We start from the raw sequence: 23,409 nt of genomic DNA, 5'->3' as shown, positions 1-23,409 counted from the left end.
CCCTGATGTGTTCACAGGACCCTCCCTCATCCCACAGAAGAAGTTTAGATAATTAAAACCTAACACAGACCCTTCCCTTACCCACAGTCCCCTCGCCTAAAGACACCCCCACTGTGAGTTCCTCCCCAGAAGGAAGTGAGGAATGGAGAAGAAAGTAGGGAAGTCTCAACCCCCGCTCCCTGCACTGAGAACCCCTCTCCAGAGAGTGGAGAGTGGAGTGTGGGTGCATTGATAGGAGTCTGGGTAAAAGCTCCCTTTCATCTCAGGCTGAAACACTGAGCCTTGATTTCCTGCCAGCCGCTCTGTCCATAAAGAAATTGCCCTGCCACGGGTCCACCGGGTCCGTGTCTTATGCAGCCTCGTTGAAAACTGGGTGGCATTGATGGAGCAGGCTGCTCTGGGAAGCTCGGGTTTCCTCTGCCCAGCAGCCTGAGCCACATCAAAGGTGCACTTGTGGTGGGAGGCAGGGCACTGCTCTTTGGGCTGTCCTTTGGTGACACCCAGCCCTGGGCAGCTGCAGCCCCCCAGCTCCAGCTGCAGGCCTCTGTGCCCCTCAGCTCCTGAACCCTGAGCCCAGGGAAAACCCCTGCCACTGTTGGTTGGCACCTACCTGCTGCTTGGATAGCCATGCCTCTCTCCCCCTGTCTTCAAATGGGCCCAATTTGGTCCTTCTCCAGAAACCTGCACCTAACTCAGCTGGCTCCTGGATTGTCTATGCTTTTTCTTGTCTGCCAAGATTTTGAATGCGTAGCCCCCACCTACTGCATGTGTGTAATCCCCAAATTTGACATTGTTGACAACATCTTCTCAAAACCCTGTCCTTCCCCGGCTTCCTCCTGACTCTCCTCCACACCTCGTCCTCACTCTCTCCTCTGCCTCCACTCTCCTCTCCTCCCATTCAGATCCCACCCACCCATCAGGGCTATATCCAGCCATACCTGATGCACGAGGCCCCTTCTCCTGGGCCCTGAACTCTGGAGTGCCTTCAAATAATCCTTTAACAAATACCCACTGTGCATCTACAGGTGCCGAATACTCTTCCACTGCCTTAGAATGGAAAAGTACTGACAAGAACCCTGTCCCCATGGAGTTTATATTCTAAGCAGGGGAGATAGAAAAAACAGTGTTCGATTCTCAGTTTAGTATTGATTAGAGGCCAGACCTTATGAAGCTAGATGTTAACATATAGGTGGATAAGTTGCAAGTGATTTTTACCAAGTTGAGATGCAAATTATTTCTCTCCAGTAGAAAAGATAACTCCAAAAGTTATGGTGTTATTGTCCTGTAGGACAGTTCTGTCTCGACATAACAGACTTATTTCTGCATGCCTTTGCCGATCATGCAAACCCCGTTCTTCAAGTTCTTTTGAGCCAGATTTGCTATTCCTCATTAATGAGTTAAATAAATATACATATATGAAAGCATTTTGAAAATTATACTTTGACAGTGGCTTATACATTTTCTGTGTCTTTCCTTAGTTTGGTCTGCCTCCTGGCATTTCTGGAATTGGAATTATACTATATTGGAGTATACTGGAATTGGATTTATACTGTACTTGGTATCTGTCTTAGTTCATTTTCTGTTGCTTGTAACAGAATACATGAAACTGGGTAACTTATAAAGAAATGGAATCTATTTCTCACTGTTATGGAGGCTAAGATGTCCAAGGTCGAGGGACTGCATCTAGTGAGGGCCTTTTTGCTGTTGGGAACTCTACAGAATCCCAAGGTGGTGCAGGGTACCACATGGCAAAGGAGCTAAGCATGCAAATGTGCTCACTTAAGTCTTTTCCTCTTCTGGAAGGAGCCACCAGTTCCCCTCCCATGATAACCCATTAACCCATGAATGAACTAGTCCATTCATAAGGACAGAGCTCTCATGATCCAATCACCTCTCAAAGGCCCCACCTCTAACACTGCTACATTGGGGATTAAATTTCAACATGAGATTTGAAGGGGATGTTCAGACCATAGCAGTATGGATAAGGGGAAGAATCAATGTTTCAATTGAGAAGTGCTTAGCAGATCTCATTTAGCTCTCAAGTGAGGGTGGAGGTGGCCAAAGAAGGTTATCCTGGCTTTGGCTTCCCTGTGATCTACCCTAGAGAATGAGGGGAGGGGCAGGGTCTGTGTATGTTAGAGGTAGTCCCAGGGACTATCTAGTGAGCCCTTGACCACCCTCAGCTCCTGAGAGCAAAGCCCTGATACAGCCCTAACACTGAGTGGGGCAGAAAGAAGGGGGCAAGAGCAAGATCCGTGTGCATGAGTAGGTGTTGGGAGGTCAGGGGATGTCCCCAAGGGTACGCTGGCTTGCAGATTTGCCCCATGCTCAGAGGGCAAGGGTAACATTGTGGGAGTGTTCTTTTATGTCTAAACATTACCACCCTCTCATTCCTCATGCTTTTCTGGGTGGGAAGTTCTGCTTTATATTTTATTCCAATTATTCCATTATAGTTTAGATCGGGGATGCAAAGAGAGGCTGGAATATCTGGAAATGCAGCTGGGATTGTAGTGGGAGGGCTTGTTTGTGGTGCAAAGCAGCTGCCCTTTTCATCTAAGCGGCTGTGTTTCTGTTCTGAGAATGGGGGTGGTGGTGGTAGGGGATGTGTATGGAGCAGAACTGAACATAGATAGGGGGAGGGTGGTAAGGATGATTGGATGATTCTGTGGGTTCCCAGGCCTGGCCGTTGCTCAACACAGAAGACCAAGGCTTCCCTTGGCTTAAAAAAGCCCAATTGCCATCCTGGCTCTCTCAGCCTCCTGAGTGCCTGTTCCTCCAGGAAACCAAAGTAGCCCAGAGTTAGGGAAAGGGTTTGCCCGACCCCAAGCTTCCAAATCTCCCAATTCCTAATTTCAGCACTCAGTGCAGCACCAGCAAGCCCCTTAGGCTGTTGTTTAAAATAGGGATTTCCATTCAGTTTAAAGGTTGAATGTGTTCAGTGTTTATTTAAATTGGTATGGGAAAGCTTTACTAACATCCTTTTCTAATTGGAGCTGAGGTGACTTTAAAAAGTAACTAATCAGTGGTGTGGGCCACTATTTGGGGAGCATTGTTAGTTCCTGGAGACTGAGGGTGACAGGAAAGGAAGGACATTTCTTCTTTTCTCTCTCTTTCTTCATTTTCACGCTCCTGACTTGTCAGTTACTCCCATCCTGCTCTGTCGTCCCCTCATTTGGTTCATGTACCACCCAGCAGCCACCCCTCAGGGGTCATTTACCAACACCAGACATTGGAGACGCAAAGATGGATGAAATGCTTTTCCCAGCTGCAGACACTCCTAGCCCAGTGGACAGTGACCCTTCATGAGTGGACAGTGCTTTCAGGTTGACAGAGCACAGTCACATTTGTTGTGTTTTGAGTCTCGTGAGAACTGGGGAGACAAGCCAAGGCAAGCATTATCCATCTCAGGAGGAAGTTGAGGCTCAGAGAGGTTGCAGAACAGCTCCAAAGTCACACAGGTGGTGTTTGGCCGAGCCAGAATGAGAAGAGCCTTCTGGGTAATGGCCAAGCCCATAATCTCTGGCCATGCAGGGGCTGGCAATCAAAGGTTACAGGAATTGGTGGGATGGAGACAAAAACAGTCTGCATGGTAGGCAGGCCCCTGGGAGGAGGGTCCCCCTGAAACTGGAGTGTTTCAGGGATCAGGATTGCTCTCTCCATTGCCTGGAAAAAAGTGAAGAGCTCAAATGACCCCCTCAGGCCAACCACTCTTTCATCCCTGGAAGTCACATTCTGGTGGCCAAGGAGTCCTGAGTCCCTATTTATTCTCTATTCCACCTCCCTACCCTCAACCTCAGCCAGTTACAATGAGAGGAATTGGAGTTAAATATGCAATGAAGCCTGGGCAACATAGCAAGACCCTATCTCTCTAAAAACATACAAAAAATTAGCCAGGTATGAGAATGCACACCTACAGTCACAGCACTTTGGAAGGCTGAGGTGAGAGGATCACTTGAGCCCAGGAGTTTGAGGCTGTGGTGAGCTATGATCGCACCACTGCACTCCAGTCTGGGCAACAGAGCAAGACCCTGTCTCTAAATAATAATAATAATAAGCATCAAATGAAGAACATTTCTTCAGTGAGACAGGATGGGGTGGGGAGTCAATTACAAAAGGAGCTTGTGAAGTAAAAACTGGCATGATGTCCTTTAATAGGTGACAGATAATGTCCTTTCTGGCTGGGGAGGACCCTGATGCTGTCAGTGGTGGGGACAGGTGGAGGAAGGCTGTGGGCAGGAAGAGGGTGTGTAGGGGAGCAGTGGGGTCTGAGTGGTGGATTGGCTATGGTGCTTGAGTGAAATTGTGCTCATCCCTAGAAGGAGTGAGTGCTCAGGGCTTCTGCCATTCCTCTGACCTTTCATGCTGGCCTTCCTGAAGGCAAGAGAGGGTGCAAAAGAGATAACCTCTCAGAGTTCCACCAGGCCCTGGTTCTCCCATTCGGGAAGTTTTTCCTACAGAGTATTCTGGATTTTCAGGGAGGCAGTGTGAGGTTTAGTCAGACTGATCATCAGATTTAGTAGGGGAACTTTAAGAAAAGACTGAGTATGGGCCCACCCATGAGATTCAGATTTGATAGGTCCGGGTGGGGCTGGGAGCCTGAATGTTTGTTCTAAAAGAGCAACATCCTAATCCAAATACCAACTATTTGTTCACTGGAAATGAGGTGCAATCAATTTCCATCAGTGTGGAGGAGCCTGGTGGGAGGCCAGCCGTAACATATTGTTGCCTGGGTATGTTATATTTGCAGTCTGCACCTTAAATCCCAGCTCTCCAGAGAAGCTGGGGTGGGTCATTCTAAAGTGTAAAGTGTTCTAACACACTTTAGATTGGCCTCTTTAAGCAACAACAGTTTTACATTGTTAGCCATTGTGTTTGTGGTTCTCTATGAAATGTGTTATATGCATCCCTGCCTTCTTACACGGAGTAATGCAAGCATAAATGTAACCTTTTCTTGGTGTCCCAAGGGTATGTTAGAAACGTTAATTAATGGACTGGGCTCTGATTCAGTGGGGTGTATGGGACAATTTGCTTACACCAAATGGCTCCCTGAGGTTTTGAGTTTTGTGCCTGCTCTTTCCTTTTTCCAGCTGTGCCTCTTGCTGACGGATGTCCCTTCTTGCTAGACACAATGTATCTGCCTAAAGCAAATTTTTCTTCACTTTTAATTTGCATTTCTTATATGGGCTTGGAAAATGGATAACTAAAGTTCTTATAACTGAGTAGGGCACCTTGTGGTAAACTTCCCATCCTCTATTCCACACCTCCTCCCGGAGTAACAGCAGTGAAACTTGGGCTTGCCTAAGGGGATGGCCTTGACAGGTTTAAGGGTATGTATGCTGTTTAGCTTTAGCAGGGGTTGGGCCATAAATGGACACATGACACAATTTTGACTAATGGGATTCGAGGAGAGGTTTTTGATTTCTAAGAAAGTTCTTCCTCTTTGTCAATAAAGAGCCACCAGAAGTCATTCTCTAGGTAGATGTTAAACAAGGAAGGCTGCCCTGATTGTTCTTGGCAGCTGAATTAAAACTTCAAGAACTTTCTTTTTTATTATTATTATTTATTTATTTATTTATTGAGATAAGAGTCTCGCTCTGTCGCCCAGGCTGGAGTGCAGTGGCGCAATCTCAGCTCACTGCAATCTCCACCTCCAAGGTTCATGCGATTCTCCTGCCTCAGCCTCCTGAGTAGCTGGCATTACAGGCACCTGCCACTGTGCCTGGCTAATTTTTTGTATTTTTAGTAGAGATGGGGTTTCACCATGTTAGCCAGGCTTGTTTCGAACTCCTGACCTCATGATTCGCCTGCCTTGGCCTCCCAAAGTGCTGGGATTACAGGCATGAGCCACCGCACCTGGCCACCTTCAAGAACTTTCTTTGGGAAGAGGCCCTCTGAGGATGGAGAATGGCAGGATGTGGAATTTTAGCAGCTGGCAGAGATGGAAAGAACCTGAACTGCATGATTTTTTTTTTTAATCTCTAAAGTTCCTCTCATGTGAATTATTCTATTTTCTTTGGTTTAAGCCTCTTTGAATTGAATTGGGGTTTGGGTTACTTGAACTAAAAGCATGTCAATGGTAAATACTGAGTGGATGAACTAATAGTGTGTGGGTGCAAGGGGAAGCCTGAGGCTTTAGTGGGGGCACTTTTTTACTGTGTTTCGGTTTCTCCAAAGGTGGTTTTATGTTTTGATTTGGAAGTAGGCTTATTTCTTTATGAGATTTCCAGGTGGGTAGTGACTGCTTCTCATTCACTTTTGTGTCCTCAGTACTTGTCGCAGTGCCGTGCACTTACTGGACATTCAAAAAACTTAAATTGACTTGAACTCAGCCATCTGCAGGTGTCTGCAGCGTGCTTTCCCCTTCTTGGTGGTAACTATACCTGCTTGTTGATCTTTACCTATCACGGTCACTGGGATGATAGACATATGACACACTATGGATGCTAGTAATTTTTTTTGTAGTGCTTTCCAGGTTACAAAGTGCCACCTCATCCTTATCTCCAGAAATAAGTATGTCCGGGGTCATCATCATTTTACAGATAAGAAAACCAAAGGACTGTGTGTTTACGTGAAGTTTAATTTTCTGACTAGTTCTTAACAAATTTAATTTGGAAATGGCATCCAAAGCATTTTCTTTGAGAATAAATAACCCTGTGCTCAAAAAGGAATCCCTCTTTTAGTATTTCTCCTAAACAAGTGTCCCACTGTTTGCTGAGACGTGAATGACTTATAATGATCAACGTCTGCAGGTCGGAGCTTCAGGAGGCTACTTTGGCTGGGGACTGCCCCTGCCTCCCACGGCTCCCTCCAAAGAACTGCAATTTGCTGTCAGGTTACAACACTTCAGGATTCACAGCTTGAGCTTCTCACTTAGTTAATTGGTGCTTATTCTTCAAATTGGGTTGTTTTCGCCAGTAGAAGAGAAGCAGGAGTTTGCATCTGTCTGCTGCTCTTGCAAGCTTTGCAGCAAGAAAATGAACTGGGAAACTTGAGGTGTTTCTTACTTAGAACGGTGATTATCCACACAAAAGCATTTGGGAGCAGGACACTGAGTAGGTCTGCTTCTGAGGGAATGCATGGGTTCTCCTGTGTCTATTAAGACTGGCAGGCTCCTTCGGAATGCAATGCACTGGGTTAATGGAATAGTGAAAGTTGAGCTCCACCTCCATCCCCCATCCGTGACGCCTGTCCACCTGACTCCAGCATAGGGCTCCAAGAATGATGCCCTCCAGACTCCTCTTCCCTTGCTCTCTCCCCATGACCCAATGGGTTTCACTCATTTGTGTTTTCCGGCACTTGGGTTTCTCCATCCTTGTGCTCACTGGGGCCTCTTGACATGCTAGGATGCACAGCCTATTCTGATTCTTGTGCCTTGGTTGTCTAGCTGATTTGTCTTTCACTTCAAAACACCTATGGAAATTGTTGTGGAGAACACTTATTTTGACATTGTTTCAAAAATGGCATTGCATGTGTATCTTGTCTCCTGGAGGGCAAGGATTGTGTTTTACATTGCTTTTGGAGGAATGAGCAGCTCCCAGCATGCACCTTATCGTGTAGAATTTAGAGTTATCAAAGGAGTTGGTTACCCAATAAGTGCCTGAGGAATGTCATCACCTCTTCTTTTTGCTATATGGATTCCCTGTGCTCGCTTCTCCTGCCACTAAGTACCTTGCCTGGCTACTCGCTGTGAGGCTGAATGCAGGTGTCGCCAGGCCTGGGCTTTTAAGGGCATGAATGGGTATGAACTTAGCTCATGTTGTCTAAATGCATTCTTCAGTACATTATAAATGTAAATTATAAATGTACATTCAGTACATTATAAATGCATTCTTCAGTACATTATAAATACATTCTGGATTTTTGGTCACTGGGAATTATGAAAGGGAGAGAGGTAGGAAGAGAAGAGTTGGATAGAGTGGGGCAGATGTATTGAGTATGAAGGGAAAAAGGTTTAAAGATTCCTCCACTTCCCTGACGGCTGCAGCTCTTTGTGAATTTTCTGCTGCCACCACCAAAGGTTTAAAAAAACAGTGGAGGTCAGGATGGGGGTGGTTCCTTCTCCAAAATCTATGGTTCTTGGACTTGTTTCTCTTTTTCTCTATGATACGCCTGCTGCTCCTCAGGCCTCCACAGAAAAACTCACCCCAGGGAGGTTGAGCTGTGGCCAGTGGCTGCCACCCACTGTATGAGAGAGGGTGGGGATGCTGAGGTCATTCCCACATTCAGACTCCCCTGAGATTTCCCTTCAAGCATTGGCTGTCTGAGTTTATGGTCTCTTCCCACCGCCTTTCCATCTTCTCCAGCATCACCCCCTATCCCTTGCCACATCTTGCTGGGGCCCAGTACCTTGAGCTCTGGGGGGCTCTTGGATATGAAATCTGCCCTGCTCCTCCCAGGGCTGCCTCCTGGGGATCAGCCAGCTCCCCGTCTAGCGCAGTCCCTTGCAAAACGAGGCCAAGCCTCTGGGATTCAGTGTGTGCTCCCACTTCATCCTTATTTCTCGCCTCAGGTGGTTCTCCACCTGGAGCGGATCAACTACGACCACGTACGCAGGTATCTGAAAGTATGGGGCTGTTTTGGGTATCCAGGTGACTGGGGTACCCTATTGTCATTTGGTGGCCAGGGATGCTAAATCCTTGCAGCTCACCAGGAAGGTGCATCCCTCAAAAAATGCCATGGCTCCCCTGTTAAGAAGCACTGTGCACCCCAGGCTGGAGTTCCGGCTTTAGTTGGAGTCACAGTAGGTTTGAGTCCCTGGGTTTGAGTTCCTGCTCTGCCACCTATTGGCCTGTTACTTTAGTTCCCTAGCCTCTGTCTCCTCACCTGCACCCTGGGGTGATGACAGTGACCCCACTTCACAGAGCTTAGATAGGATTAGATTTGTGAATATACCTAAAGCACTCTGGACAGTGCCAGGTGCGTGCCAAATGCCAGAGAGGCATTTGCTGTTATAATGCCCTTTACAGCCTCTTCCTGCCTGACCTCCAAGGCCACCCCTTTGGCCTCAGGTTGCAACTGTTGTCCTGGCACTTGCCTCATGACGACTGGGCTGTGGCCACCATGACTGAGAACCTTGGCCCAGGGTTTGCACCTGCACCACCTCTGGGACCTGCTCCCCATGGCCCATTCCTTCCCAGTCCAGCTCCTCCCTCCTGCCCTTGCCCTATTCTATCCTTTGGGAGGGCTGCTCCTTTGTTCCGTTTTTTGTTTTTGTTTTTGAGACAGAGTCTTACTCTGTTGCCCAGGATGGAGTGCAGTGACCCAATCTTGGCTCACTGCAACCTCCGCCTCCTGGGTCCAAGCGAGTCTCCTGCCTCAACCTCCTGAGTAGCTGGGACTACAGGCGTGTGCCACCACGCCCAGCTAATTTTTGTATTTTTAGTAGAGATGGGGTTTCACCACGTTAGCCAGGATGGTCTCAATCTCTTGATCTCGTGATCTGCCTGCCTCAGCCTCCCAAAGTGCTGGGATTACAGGCGTGGCCACCATGCCCAACCTGTTCCTTTTATTAGGAGTCTATTTTCGTGGCTCTCTTTTTCTCTCTCTTTTTCTCTCTGTCCCCATAGCTGTTGTGGATGTTTGTTGTTTTCTTCTTTAGAACCTGTTTTAGCCTGTGTAGATTCTTAGGCTCCACTCCAGAGATTGTGCTGCAGGATGTCCAGTTGGGACAAAGTATCAGCGTGGCACCAGATGCTGGCGGTCTTCATGGAGCCAGCCTCCCGCTCCATTGGTCCTGTCTGCATGACTGCTCCTCCCTGGGGAGGGGAAGGAGAAAGGGAGGGTCCTCGCTGCCCTCAGCCCCAGGAGGTAGAGGCTCATTTGTGGTTACAGCTGGTCACCATTTGCCTCAGGTACAGATGTCATTATCTTTGGTGGGTTTAAAAAAAAAAAAAATCTACTTAAGGCCGGGCGCGGTGGCTCACTCCTGTAATCCCAGCACTTTGGGAGGCCGAGGTGGGTGGATCACCTGCGGTAGGGAGTTCGAGACCAGCCTGGCCAGCATGGGGAAACCCCATCTCTACTAAAAATACAAATCAGCCGGGCATGGTCACAGGCACCTGTAATCCCAGCTACTTGGGAGGCTGAGTAACGAGAATCGCTTGAACCCGGGAGGCGGATGTTGCAGTGAGCTGAGATCGCGCCACTGCACTCTTGCCTGGGCGACAAGAGCGAGACTCCATCTAAAAAAAAAAGAAAAATCTACTTAAAATTCTACATTTATATTTTCTTCCAACTGGGGACATGCCTCAATTCTAAATTACTGCTTTGGGAAATGAAAGATGATAGAAGGTGAGAGGTGGCATTGCTTTCCCTTAGGAATGTGGTGTAGTGGGAAGGAGGGCCTCCGGGCTGGAACTTGACCGCCTGGGTTTCTAGCTCCGACTCCATCACTAGCTGTTGTGTGACCTTGGTTGAGTCACCTGCCATCTCTCGCCCTCATTTTCCTCATTTCTAACATGAAAGGGTTGGACAGGTTGGACTTGCTGAAGTTGCCTTCCCACCCTCAAAGTCTGTAAGTCAATAAGTCTATTTAATTGTGCTGACAGCTTTAGAGTGGCTAATTAATGAGAGTTTAGTGGGAACACAATTAGGTGATAATGAAGGCCTCAGAAGTAAATCTCTCTACTTCTTGTAATGAGTTGAGCAGATGAGACTTGGAGTGTCTTTTCACTGAGTGGAGCCCCTGGGAAGAGGGAACAAAGAGCCCCAGGCTCCTACTTGGGGACTAAAGGAGGCCAGGAGTCAGGGATGAAGTCACACCTCATGAGAAGCTGGGTAGCTAGCTGACTGTCCTGCAGCCAAATGGGTGGACTAGCAGGGTAGGCCTGGAGCTTTGTGGGGTGGAGTGGAATTCTGGCAGCTCTGCAGACCTGGGTAACACTGACCCAGCCTTCCGTCCATTTCCAGAACACGTTCACCTGCTTTGCCTTGTGGAATCCTCTCACATCTGGTGAAATAGATAAGCCTGGAACTTTTATCTTCCCCATTTAACAGATGAGAAGTGGAGGCTCAGAGCGGTGACTGGCCCAAGGTCAAGGAGCTGATAAGTGACAGATCAGGATTTGGCAAGGTTTCTTGATCCCAAAGCCCCGTCCTTTCCGCTCTACCTGACTAGCTCCTCCAGTCTGAGGGCCAACCTCTGCGGGCTGCTGTGAGTGAGCGACCCCAGAGTGAAGTGGGTCTTGCTGTTCAGAGCTCTCCCAGAGGGTTTGCCAAGGCTCCCTGGGCCTTGGCTTTGTGGATGGGCCCTGGGAGAAGGAAAGATCAGGTTGGTATAAGAGGTGGGGATGCCTGGTCTGTGGTAAGAAGGCCCCAAGGGAGGCTCCTGTGAGGCTTCTCAGCATCTTGACAGGCTGTGGCCTTGCTGCTGAGAGCTGCCTCAGCCAGGTACATCACTGTCACCGAGCTCACCATGGCGGTCGTCGGGCAGTGTTTGCTGCCTGAGGTTGCATCAAGCTGGGAATGCCCTAAAGTGGGGGCGTGAGGAAGAGAAGGGGTGATACCTAGAGGCTGGGGTATCTCTGTCCCAAGGAGACAAACTATAACAAGACCCAGTGAGGAGAGAGGCCCACTCTGGGTGGTGTGGGGCAGGGGCAGGGTCTCCTGGCCTGAGGGTAGAGGCCTCAGGCCGATGAACTTCCATCAAAGACTCTGGCTGCTGGTGACTTTGGCTGCAGAAACACAGACCTTGATCTTTCCCTTCTGAGTGAAACAGGGCACAGGCATTATGCAGAGATGCAGCATCTTTGCTGCAGAGGGAGGGAGGAGGGAAGGAAGGGAGGGAGCAAGCATTTGTCTGGGTCCTGCCCTAGAAATGCTTCAAGTAATAAAATCAGGATGACTTAAGAAATCCATTACCCCTCTTGGCCTCCCATGGCCACCAACATGCCCTGGTGGAGACAGGGAGGGGAGAGGCCTGGGGACCAGCCAGGTAGCGTGGCCTCGGTCTCCTGGCCTGTGAACCAGGGGATGGGGTAAGGTCCCCATCAGCTCTGACCTCAGGCGGGTCTGGAGGAGAGAAAATCTTCTGGAGAGGGGCAGAGGAGGGATTGAGAGGAGATGCAAGAAGGAAAGGAGAGAAGAGGAGGAGCTAGAGGAGAGGAGAGGAAACTGAAGGAGGCTGAGGAGAGGGGAGGTGAAGAAAGCCATGAGAAAGCGAGCAACCCACAGAACACAGGTGTTCGAGTCTCTGCCTTGCCACGGAGAAGTCTGTGACCTGGGTCTGGTCAGGCACGCTGAGCCTCGGCTTCCACATCTAAAGAGGAGATGGCAGTGCCCACTGCACTGTTGTGAACGGGGAAAGGGCAGTTTACAAACCATAGTGCCACACAAAATGATATGTTGAATTCACAAGAAAAAAGCAAGAAAGGAGGTAGGGAAGGTGGAGCCAGGGCAACAGGAGAGAGTCTTTTCGGGGCTTCTCTTCCCTGGGGTGTGGACACAGGACAGCGTGTGGGAATGGCAAGTAAAGAACCCAAAGGTGGACCAGAGAGGGAACTAATCCTCCCTTGGCGAGGCTGTTTGCACCCCTTCCAGGAGACAGAAACCAGGGGCTCCCTGCATCTCTAGCTGAAGGATCTTTGCCTGTGCAAGAACATTCCTCGTGGGGGCTGGGCAGGTCGAACGCTACTCGGGCTGCCTTCCCAGAGGCCCAGGGCAAGGACAGGGCAGTCTTGGGCTTTGGGGTCTCACGGAACATCCCAATTTCTGTCAGACTTAAACTCTTGAAGGGCTGAGGAGGCTGGTGTGAGGGGTGCACAGTTACAAAAGAAAGCCCTTGACAGAATCCTGCACAGGAAGGCTAGAAAGACAAAAAGAGAAAAATATGGCTGAAGAACATTCTGGAAAGCCCCAAACCAAGACAGTGCTCTCAGTCCATGTGGGCCCAGCCCCACAGTCCCTCCTTCCACTGCTCGTGCCTGGATCTTGGCATGTGCGAGGCCAAGGCGGGGAAGCACGGGGCCGGGGTCAGGGCAGCCAGCTCCCCTGGCAGGCTAGATTTATGATTTGGCTGAGCTGGGGAGAGAGGGAGCCTGAGACAATCCAGGGTATGAAAGGCAGCCCAGTGTTTCCTAGAGCAGCCGTGGTGCCAAAGGCAGGGACGTCCATCTGGCCTTTTTATGTAGTACATTTGTCACCCAGATCCCGGGGCCCAGACGGCCTCCCTTCTGCCACCCGTAGCCGCCAAGGCCAGTTCCCACCTTCGGCAGCCTCTGTTGTGGGACCTGCAACCCCAGTAGATGCTGAGTGTGTGTGTTGGGGAAGAGCTGCCCCCTCCCTTGGGACCCTCTTAGGCTTCGCCCTCCAGCTGGCGCCCATCCTGGTTGGTGTCTACTCAGTGTTCCTTGGGGATGAAAAGCCCTGGAGTCAGAGAGGGGAAAGGCCCTCAGACTAGCGCTGTGATCTCAGGCTGTGTTCTGAGGTGTTCGGAGCACCTCCAAGCCATCTTAAGAGCTGCTGAAGGAGGCTGACAGCCAGGCTCCAGCCCTTGACCCATCAACGTAGCTCTGCTTCTGTCTGATCTGGATATATACAGATATTTTAGGTAAGATGTCACTTGAATAATGAGAAATGGAGGCTCAGAGTGGTGAGAATGGGTTCTGCTGCTGAAAAGTAAACAGTTTGAAGACCACAAATCTGGTCTCATTTCAAAGAGGAAGATACAGTGGGCCAGAGAAGACCAGCAGCCCAGCCAATTGTTGGCAGAATAGGGACGAGAACCCAAACCTCCTGGCCCCCCAGCCATGATCTCCCCATGATACTGGGCTGTCTCATTTGAGGTGCTGGCCTGAGCATTTACGGCCATCCCTTCTTTTCAACCCCAGGGCCTCCCTCTCAAGCTTGGGTGTTGTGTCCTCTCAGCTTTACCTATGCTGGGGGGTGCTTCAGGATGTAAACCATGTGTGGCCCAGGCCAGCCGCTTTCAGGTATGAATCAAGACCTCTGTGGCTGACCCATGATTACAGCTTCTTCTGCCCAGAGCCTGTCTCTAGTGTGGCAGGGTATGGCCACCCTGTCATCCCAGGGGCTGTTGGTGGTTATCGAGGGTTTTCTGGTAGAGTGTAGGCCATTCTCTTTCCTTACCTTTTGGTCTCTGGAGAAACTTGTCCTGTTCTACTCAGGCCTCCATTTGTCCATTTGGGATTCTGATGGTTGTTGCTGACCCAGCCACCCTCTGCCATGGTCCCTGGGTTCTGTTCCAGAAAACCCCAGACTAACATTTTTCCCAGGCAAGCAGCTCTCTCCACCCCCACCACCCGATGTCCTGCTTCTCACAGGGTCCCTCCAGCCCTGGCCATGGTCCTGGTCCCCAGCTTGGCTTGCCCTGGGTTACGTTCCGCCTCCTTGGCTGGACTCGCTTTTCCAACCTGACATGTTGCCCCTCTGCCTCTTCTCTCTGGGTTTACACCCCGGCTTCCCTCCTGCTAAACACCCCTCTCAGCTCCTTCCAGCCAGGCCCTTCCCCTTTAAGCAGCTCACCTGGAGGCCTCCTTCCCACTGCAAGAGCCACCACCTCCATTTCCCAGGATTCAGTAGAAGAAGAAATAAAGGATCCAGCATCTCTGAGGGCCAGGCATCGTGGGTGGCACTGTACCCATTTCATCCCATTTGATTTCTCACAACAGCCCTATGAAGTAGATATTAATATCCCCACTTGTCATACAGGGAAACCGAGTCTCAGAGATTTAGCAGCTTGCTCAAAGTCACACAATTGATACATTTACACTCCTGGTCCTGCCTAACCCCTGAGCCAAGGCAGTCAACCACAATAGCAAGCTGTCTAGGCGGTCACCTCTCATGGTCAAGCCAATAACCCTTAGGACTAGGGTGGCACAGCCTGTGGTGATCTGTCTCCAAAGAGCTCCTCCCAGTACCAAATCCCTCACTGTTTACCTTGTTCCCCATTTCTCCCTACAGACCCATCAGCACACACCCATCATGGCAGGGAAACGTAGGAAGGAGAAGCAGGGGCCTCCCCACTTTCACAGGCCAAGAAAGAGTAATCACTTTTGTACTCGTTGAGAACCACTATAATTGTTTGCAAAGAAGGAGGTAAATATGAAAGCCATAGATGGGGTCCTGGCCTCCTCTGTGGTAGCCAAGATATGAAACAGAGAGGTGTTCAGACCTACAGGTGGCTAATCTTACAGGAGAGGGAGAGACGAGAGGCTGTGGAATATCCTCTACTCCCCACTATACTCTCTGCAGTCCTGGTTTCCCTCCAAATGAATTGTGCAGGCAGCCTGGAGTTACCACTCGCTCTTGTTATCTGTGGGGTGTCTTGGTGGGCAGCACAGAGGAGGGAAGGTTGAGGAAGTCGGGCTGTAGTGGTGCCGGGCTGATGGCACACTCCAGAAGGGCTTGCTGTCCTCCCAGCCCAGGACCCACAGGAAGCCTGGTGAAGAGGATATGGCTCTGAGATGGGGCCAGGTGGGGAGAGGCTTCTGAGGCTTATGGAGAATGGGCGTGGGGACAGGTGGGCTTGAGGTGGGGGGGACAATGACCAAAATGGGAGCATGAAAGGACCTGGGCTGGGAAAAGGAGGGGCGATGCCACTGACTATTTCGTGAAATGCTTCTTCCAAAGTTGTTCCCCAAGAGTATTCGGCAGGGGGAGCTGACTGCTGACAGCAGCAGCTGTGGGGGAGGCAGGAGCTGGAGGGGTGGCATTATCACCCTCCCAGAGCGGGTGGCAAGGGGGCGGGGAGGAAGGGATGGTGTCTCCTGCCTGTTCTGGATTCTGTGTCTCTCACCGCCCATCCCCCTGTCTCCAAACCCAGGAGGAGAGAGGGATTGGATGAAATTAGAGAGGGACCGATAGATACTCTGGGAAGATGCACGCACTGCTTCTCACCCTCCTCTCTTGCTCACATGCACACATACAGTCTCTCACACACTCTTACACACACTCTTTCTCTTCCTCGCTGTCTCACTCTCTAAGCCAGGGCATTACACCACTGCTCTCTGGTCCAGCCAAAGTTGGAGTATTCCTGGGACAAATAATCCACCCCACGAGGATAAATCATCCTAAACCATCCTCAGGCAGCTTTGAGGAAACACGGGAGAGGAAGCCAGCCCTTGTGGGGTGGCCAGGGCTTGGCCAGCTGGGAGGACAGTCTGGCACTGGTGATTGGTGTGTCACAGCCGTGCTGCGAGCTGCTTCCAGTGCTTTTGTCTGGTGCTGGGAGTGAGGCTCAGCAGTGTGAGGGACAATTGGAGATGCTCGGGGGCAGGCTGCCGCGTTGTGTCCTGCTTTTCTGCGGCCAGACCAAGCCGCCTGGAGCTGCTGGTCAGGTTTTCTTGCTGACCTCACCTGACCACAGTGGCCTGGGTGGACTCTACAGGGAAATGTTGTTTTCTCCCTGGGAGCAGTAGCAGCAGTCCTGGCTCCCCTGGACTGAGAACTCCTCATCAGCCCCAGGAAGCCCGGACCCCCTTTCAGGGATCTGGAACCGGCGTGCCTGTGGCCCCAGGTCTGCTCCCAGGCGTGGGCTGAAGTCCTGACTTCTGTCGCTGGGGGCGAGGAGTGGGAGAGCCCAGCTGCTGCCTGGGCTTTGGCAGACAGCAGGCTGATGGTGCTGGCTTCCCCGAGACTGCTTCTCCTGCCTGCTGTCTGATTTCCCCGCATGGTGCCCGCAGCTAAGCTGCTACGGGTGAGTACTTGGACAGATGTCCCTTTCTGCGTTTGCTGGGATGTACCTAAGCGAGTCACAGTGGACCAGCTCTGAAGCTGTATTTTCAGAGAGACTAGACATTAGTTTGCCTCACCTCATGCCAACTGGATGGGGTGGGAGATCTAGGGAGCAGGGCCAATAGGGGGTGAGGAGGTGGGGCATCAGGGAGCTGGGGCTGCAGGTATTTTTCTCAGGAGTCAGGAGACCCTGGAAGGAGAAGTTTCTCCTACTGCTTCCCTCTTCTGGTTGGGTAGAGATGTGTCTAAGAGCACATGGAGGGATGGTGTCTCCGAAATGCCCCACACCCACAGGTGCTCCAGGCTTTCACTTGTACTCTTGCCGCATAACCCCTGCTAGGTGAAGCGCACAGAGCGCAGAGTGAGATCTGCCCTTTCCTTTCCCTGGCCATGTGGCTTATCCCTCCTCCCATGCTGTCATCATCGTCCCGGAGCCATTGAAAAGTCTCTGTGATCCTTCTGCTTTTGCCCTGGAGCCCCTGACCCGTGGGCTGCTGGGCTTCACAGAGTCACTTTGCTATCAGCACTGCCAGGAAAGGGCACGGGAACTCTTTTTTTCTTTGCAAACAGTGGTGGGTCCCCACTTAGAACATGCACAAAATGAAACACAATGAGGGTGAAGAACCACAGCCCTTGGACCCAGGGACCCTCTGTTATAGCCTGGACCCCTGCCTACCCATCAAAACCCTTCCCCTTGGTGGTTACAGTTTTGTTTTCAGCTTGGGCTGCCTCCGGGAATAAGGAGGTCTAGGAGGTCACCACACGCTTCCTGTATCCGTAACGGGTTCTCAGCCATCTGTTTTGCCGTCACAGGGATGCCCATCTTCCTAGAATTCCTAACATGCCTGCGATCACGTTTTCTCTCCTTTGTGATAGTATGGTCTTTGCTTATATCTCCCTAAGTTTCATACCATGAGTATGTTTCCACAAGATAACCTCTGAGGTCCCACTGGGAACATTTCCAACTTTCCAGAGGGTTGTGTGTGGCACAACTCTGCGGTGCACCCCCACCCCCACCCAATATACCCCTATCCTTTGCAGCTTGCTTGAAATCTAAGGCAGGGCTGAAGAACCGTGATTCTGACTCATCTGAGATTTTCCTTCTTACGACTCACTCAGTAATCATGGCATGGAGGGTGCAGCAGTGTTTAGGTCAAGGTTTCTCAACAGCAGCACATTGAAAGTTGGAGATGGATAATTCTTGATGTGGCAGAAGGGGACTGTCCAATGCCTTGTAGGATGTTTGGCAGCTTCCCTGGCTTCCACCTGTGTGATGCCAGTAGCACCTTCATTTGTGACAGCCCAAAATGCCTCCAGACATTACCAAAGGTCCCCCAGGGGCAAAATTACTCCTGGCTGAGAACTACTGGTTCAGGTTAACACTGCTGCTGCTACATCTTCTCCTTGGGCCCTCATGTGGCCTTTGGTCCCCTGAGACTCGGTCTCATCCTAGCCAAGTGAAGTGTAACCATGTCTGGACTAAGAGTGCAAAGGCTTGTGCTCTGTGTGTGATCTTGCTCACATTCTCACCCAATCCTGACTGGAGAATCACTTCTCCCAGCCTCCACCAATCTCTAGCTCTTTCTAGTGGAACTGCTGTGGTGAGGCTCGGCTGCTGGTTTGGGTCCTCCATCTGTGCAGTGTGAAGTCTGGGAAGGAAAATCCCACTGTTGGGTACCACCGTTCCTTCTTGACACCTGCCCAAAAGCTAAAAGTGGCATCAAGGCCAGGATGGGTTTAGCATCCAGAGCATGTGTGAGCATACACACATGTGTGCATATATGTACGCATACACTTGCTGGCAGCTTTCTGGGTCCTGTACTGAATGTGAATGATGGGGAGGTGAGCCCTGCCTTAGGGAGCTGTTGAGTGAGACAGACATCATGTTCTGCACCAATAATGAAATAAATCAATCTAGAGGATTCTGTGTCTTGCTTGGATTAAGTCTCATCTTAAAGGCAAAATACTTCTGAGGAAGAGTAAGCAAGGGAGAAGAGCCTCATGAGTTTCTTGTTATCAGAACCCCTGTGGGGTCACAGGGGTCCTGTTCTTCATCGGTCCAGGAGGGCTCCATGAAGGAGACCTTCCAGAACCTATGATGTGAACAGGAGGCAGTGTGGTTGTGTGTGTGTGTGTGCACATGTATGTCATACATTGTGAAGCCCTCGGGTCCTTCTCTTACCTGACAGTGAGTTTGGGGGGCAGGTAGAGAAGACAGCTCATGAGTGCCCTTGTCTCCTCCCATGCAGGCAAAGTTACACCTGGTTGAGAACTACTGGTTCAGGTGAAACCTGCTGCTGCTGCTGCTGCTGCTACACCCTCTCCTTGGGCTCTCATGTGGCCTTTGGCCCCATGAGTCTGGGTCTCAACATGGCCAAGCATTTGGCCAAGGGCAAAATCCTTCTGCTTAGGAAGTATTTCCTTCTGTGTAGGAAAAAAGGTATCGCCCTTCTTTCCATGTCTCCCATTGACTCTGCCGAAACTTGTCCTCAAAGGTGGAGGGCAGGATCCCCAGCTCCCCCTTAGCAGAGGAGGGACTGATAGGAAGCCTCATGTTGCAGAGAAGTTATTGGCCAAAATCCAATTTGTGGAAGGGAGCTGAGAGGTGCTCCAGGTGACGCAAACCAACAAATCATCTCTTAATCAGCCTGCTGGGCTTTGAAATGCCTTGTGTGATCTATTTCAGCAGATTTTATCTCTAATGATGCTCGATTCTGGTAGGTAAGTTTACAATCTCTAAACAGCATCTAAAGAACAGGGACAGGGAGGTGGCTGGACAGTGCTGCCTGGGATCTTTAGTCACCCCAGACAAGCCACAGCATATTATTTTTAGGGCCCTGAGTCTTCATGGTCTCTGCCTAACTACGCAGAAGCAGTTTGCCCCCAGCAACTATTTGGGAGTCTTCACCCTTCTCCTCTTTTTCTGACCTTTACTCCCCCAGGGAACCAATTTTCTCTGAAAAGCTCAACGGACATTGGAGTAAGGGAGAGAAATCTCGCCAGACAGGCAGCTTTGGGGTAAATAAGCAATTCTGTGATTTGCACCTTTCCAACCTCTAGGGTGTAATGCTCTGAGGTTTGCAGTTTCATGGCCCCACGACAGAGCTGGGTCCCATCTACCCTGTGTCTATTCCGTTCTGTGCTGGTCTGTGAAACTTCCAGAAGTGACACGAGGATTACCCAAAGTGGAATAGAGACAGAGAGGTCCTTCAGAGCCCCAGAGGCCCTTGTGGGCTGCCATAGAAGGCATAGCACATGTCCATGAGACCAGGCACGGAATCAGGAAGCCTTACCAGAGCCCTGGTGGGCCAGTCTAGGGTCGACTATGAGGGGAAGGTTCAGAGCCAGGACACTGCCTCTGCAGCCTCAGTGCAGCTCTGCACTTGGGACCTTTCTCCCCACAACTAAGCCTGGCAACATCAGGCAGCAGACCCCAGCTCACAGCCCTCCTTGACCCACCAGCAGCCTCTGTGCGGCTGCTGGGAATCTGCAGGGGCTCTGAGCCTCCCATCTGAAACTGATGGGACAAGGGGCCATCTGTGGACAATAGGAGCTTCTCATAAGGTTAGGGATTCCAAGACCAGTCTCCCAGAGCAGGGGTGTGGACTCTCTCCGAACATATGCTGGTTAGATGCAAAAAGATTGTTTTCCTCTAGTGGAGCAGCGAGAAAGATGTAGAGGGGACATTTTCGAGAAGAGGGACTTCTGTCCATACTGTGCCAATTAGCAACAGAAGCCCCACTGGCCATCCCCAGCAGGTGGGATTACGCGGTGGGATTCCTCTTAAGTACACTGATGGCAGAGCCTGCTTCTCCAGAGCAGAAGGGCTGCATTCATGCCTGCATTCATTTCTTTATCCAACTTTTACCGAATGCTTACCAGATTAGAGCTAGGTGATGTGTCTCTGGCTTCGAGGAGCTCCCAGTCTCGAGGAGGACAAGGCTGATTGAGGTGTGGTAGCCCTCACGGGCATGAGAGCCCAGATGAGGCGAGATTAGTTGGTTTTTCTGGCCATTCTCCCAGCAGAGCTTTCCAGGCCCCACCCCAAGGCCTTAGGAGATAACAGATGTGAGGTCAAGTCACAGCTGGAAGCAGCAGGCTTGCTCCCAACTGCCAAGTCCTAGAGAGGCTTGTTAATCTGTGCCCCCCAGGGCTGGCAGGAGGCTCCCCAGTGTCCCTCAATTGTCCACTCTGTGTTAATTCCTTTCTGTAATCTGTGTGCTCCCTCTCTTCCTCCTGCTGCTGTCTGCCTGTCCAACTGGTTGCTTCATTCTCAGTTTCCCATTCCGCCCCTCCAGTGGGATCCAGGTGGTTGGGGTTCTGTAGACTTGACCTTAGCACATGGAGGATACAGACGGTGTTTGATTTTAGCTGGGTATGGGTTTTGTCCTCTCCCTTCTGCCTCACCTCCACACTGGGGTTTCATGCTAGAGCTGGGTGCCACACCTTCTTTTCAGGAAACCTGGCTGTGAGTTCCTGGCTCTGCCATTAAAACCCTATCGCCTCAGTTTCCTCACCTACAAAAGGAGGGGTTTTCTAGAACAGTCATTCTCCCTGTGTGTTCCTTGCACCAGCAGCAGCAGCATCACTTGGGAACTTTTTGAAATGCAGATTCTCGAGTCTCACCCCAGAGGGAGAATCAGGATCTCTGTGGCTGGGGGCCAGCAGCCAGGGTTTCTGCATGGCTTCTGGGTGGTTCTGATGCAGCTCAGGTTTGAAGACCACTACTGTTGCACATCTCTGAGGCCCCCCTTCCAACTGCACTTCCTTTTGTGGCTGGTCTCAGCATTTTCCAACTTGCGGTAAGTAACCAGTGACTTGCAAAGATCCAGTAACCACATTCTGGAGCACTGCCAGCTATTTTGCAGGTATCATAAAATTCTCAAAATTGAAAAAAAAAATAAATTTCAAAAACCCAACCCCAACAAAACTCACTACTTATGTCCTGATTTTTCCAGAAAGGGATTCAAGGTAGTTTACATCTCCATTAATTTCAGTGGCTCTCTTCTCCCAGTCCCTGTCAGGAGGAGGCTGCAGAGGTATGTGTGCAATCCAGTGACCAATACAGGGCGTCCGTCCATAGCACACACCATGGCCACCTGAGAACCTCTGCTGCCCCAGCAGCATAAACACTCCTGCCCTTACCGAGCCTCTGGGGAGAGTGGTGCCTCAGTGATTTTCACGAGGGCTCTATCCCCAAGGAGCAGAATGCCCAAACATCTCTCTCCTGCTGCTGGCATTTAGCTCATTGCTGAGTTAATTCAAGCAGTGCTAATAACCAGTTTGAGGGAGAGGACCTCTTGCAGACCCCTAAATCCTACTCAGTGGGGTGCTGATAGCAGGATAAGAATCCTGCCTGCCCACCTGCAGCCATTCAAAAACAGCATGTAAAAGGCCCGCCACTGGCTGGATTCTGTGGAGATACCAATAGAAGTAGAACTTTTGTCCCTGTCCTTTGTGAACCCACTTATGGGGGGGACAAGACTGCATCTTCAATGTTTAGTAGATTCCCCCCTCCACCTGCATTTTTCCCTTCCCAGAACTTTACCCTCTCCAATCTCTCTCTCTCTCTCTCCCCTGCCTTCCCGGCATCACTTTCCTGGAGGTCCTCAAACCCCAGCCCATCTGGCTCCACGGGGTTAAGTGCAGCATCCCTTTTTCCGCGGGTTCTGTGAGGGCCCAGCCCCAGCTGAGACCTTTCCTGGCCTTTCTCTGGTCTCCAAGGAGCCTGCAAGAAATGCAGCCTGAGAAAACAGCCTCCCTTCCCTTCCCCCACCTCTCTGTTCTTCCCCACAATCCCGGGCCCCACACAAGCTCCCCAAGGCCTGCTAGCTCACGGCCCTCCTAAACTCATGTTTTATGCAGGAACATCCCCATTCTCATGGAAAGTGCAGCAAAGTTTGGGAAAGAATTTCAAACCTCTTTTGAAGATGGTAGAGCAAATGCAGGGTTATAGGGTTAACTTCAGCTGAGAGTTTTTTCTTGGCTGAGTGGACACCCCCTTGGCAAATGAGTGCATGTTTGTATGTGTGTGTGTGTGTGTCTGTGTGTGTGTTCCTTTCTACCCACCATTTGCATTGCAGGGAAGTAGAGGGAAGACCAGCACACTTACACACCACACACACACACACACACACACACACACACACACACACACACAAATATGCTCTGGGCCTGCCTCATCTCCCAGTGCCCCCTCCTGCCTCTCTTGCCTTATGGGGAGCAACAGGAGTGACTTATCTTGGATTTAAACATTCTTTGGGTGCACAGGGAAAAGAGATCATTTGTTTTTCGAATATTAGAAGGAAAATGAACATTTGTATGCAACTTTGGTTTTGGTGATTTTTCAGAAGATCTCATGTCTCTTTGTTTCAAAATGTCAAAAATGGTTGTATATAATTGATTTAATAAACATGAAACTAGCTTTTTGGGTATATCAAATTGTATGTTGCAGTTTGCTCTGCTAATAATTTCAAGTTTCCCATTATCAAAGCACCTGTCCTTTCAGAAGTCTCGCATCCACTTTCTTCTGACACTTTTTAATAAGTAGGCAAAGGCTTGAACAGAAGAATCCATCTACAACACACTTAGAGTAAGACAAAGGACAGTATTATGCTTTCTGGACTTGGTGTTGGCAAGAAACAGAAAAGCACTTATTTTCAGAAAAGGAATTGTGAAAAGAAAGGAGAGGGAAACCTTTAAATCTCATTGAACACA

The 23,409-nt window shown here is 50.3% G+C and overlaps 1 protein-coding gene across 5 annotated transcripts in view; it reads left to right on the top strand.

The window, feature by feature from the left end:
• SEMA5B (semaphorin 5B) overlaps window positions 1-23,409 on the top strand; it is a 119,562-nt gene that overhangs the window by 18,452 nt on the left and 77,701 nt on the right. The window contains exon 1 of one of the 5 annotated variants that reach the window (XM_016941756.4): window positions 15,832-16,654. The exons of the other annotated variants lie outside the window; for them this stretch is intronic. The gene's annotated coding sequence lies outside the window, so the exon portion shown is untranslated. Of the gene's footprint in view, window positions 1-15,831; window positions 16,655-23,409 lie in introns of those variants that run through there. 5 annotated transcript variants of the gene reach the window in all.

This window comes from Pan troglodytes, chromosome 2 (assembly GCF_028858775.2).
Source record: "Pan troglodytes isolate AG18354 chromosome 2, NHGRI_mPanTro3-v2.0_pri, whole genome shotgun sequence".
NCBI lineage: Eukaryota > Metazoa > Chordata > Mammalia > Primates > Hominidae > Pan > Pan troglodytes.
This window is presented reverse-complemented; position numbering and strand designations above follow the sequence as displayed.